Here is a 1,111-nt window from a genome sequence, read left to right on the forward strand (position 1 = left end):
TAAAAATAAATCTAAATTTAAAAAATTTTTTAATTATTAATGTTTTGATTTAAAAAATTTTGAATATTATAAAATTAAATTAAATTTCTTAATATAAACATTACAATATAAAGAACAAAACTTTAATTTAAACTGAAAATTACTAATTCGATTAAGCTGATAAAATTCAAGGCCTATATACATATTCTTAACGATTCGAATGATTCGTTGCTGAATCTTATTTCAAAGCATGCGGAGGTAAGAAATTCAAATGAATGATGTAAGATCCAAAAGAAATAATTTTCCCTTGCATCAATAAATATATCTTAGATTTAGAGTGTATTCCTATTGTATTTTGTATATTATTAGAATCATTTTTTGTATAATTTATTATTTCAAAATTAAGTATTTTAAATTATCAAAACTCTGAACGCGATTTTAAAATAATTATAAGATGAAATTCTTTAATTTCTTGGTAAAATGTATATTTTGGATCTTACATCATATTACTACTTTAAGGCCCAATTGCACCAACGTACTTTAACTTTAAGGGAAGCTTGAAACTCTCAGTTTCTCTCTTTAAAGCTGAAAAAGAGAAAAAGATACAAAGAGTTTTAAGTCTCGCTTAAAATCAAAGAAAAGTTGGTGCAACCGGGGCTAACTGGTATAAAATCCAGTTTCTATATATGGATAAATTATAAAAGATTAGACTAAAATCAGTGCATTGAAATAAACAATAAAAATTAATAAGCATAAAATATCTCTTATAGAAAAATGAGATCAATAAATTACATGCGTTACATAAAAAATTTTCGTTGTTATTTCATCAGTAACATATATATATATAAATAAATGTAAAACAATAGAAGGATTTAAAAAACAGTATACATTATACATATATGTGTATGTAGATATTGCTTTTCTGCACCAACTTATATAAAACTTAATCCTAAATAAATATTTGGAAATAGGATAGATAGGAAAATTAACAAAATAATTTATTTGTTGCACTGTAACAAATGCTTTTTCATAATATTCATCCGGGAAAAAATATTTTATACATAATTATATAAAATTATATAAAAATATATATAATTTTATATAATTGTACTCAAATGGACATGTTTTATAT

The sequence above is a fragment of the Atta colombica genome, unplaced genomic scaffold, assembly GCF_001594045.1.
Source record: "Atta colombica isolate Treedump-2 unplaced genomic scaffold, Acol1.0 scaffold242, whole genome shotgun sequence".
In the NCBI taxonomy this organism is placed as follows: domain Eukaryota; kingdom Metazoa; phylum Arthropoda; class Insecta; order Hymenoptera; family Formicidae; genus Atta; species Atta colombica.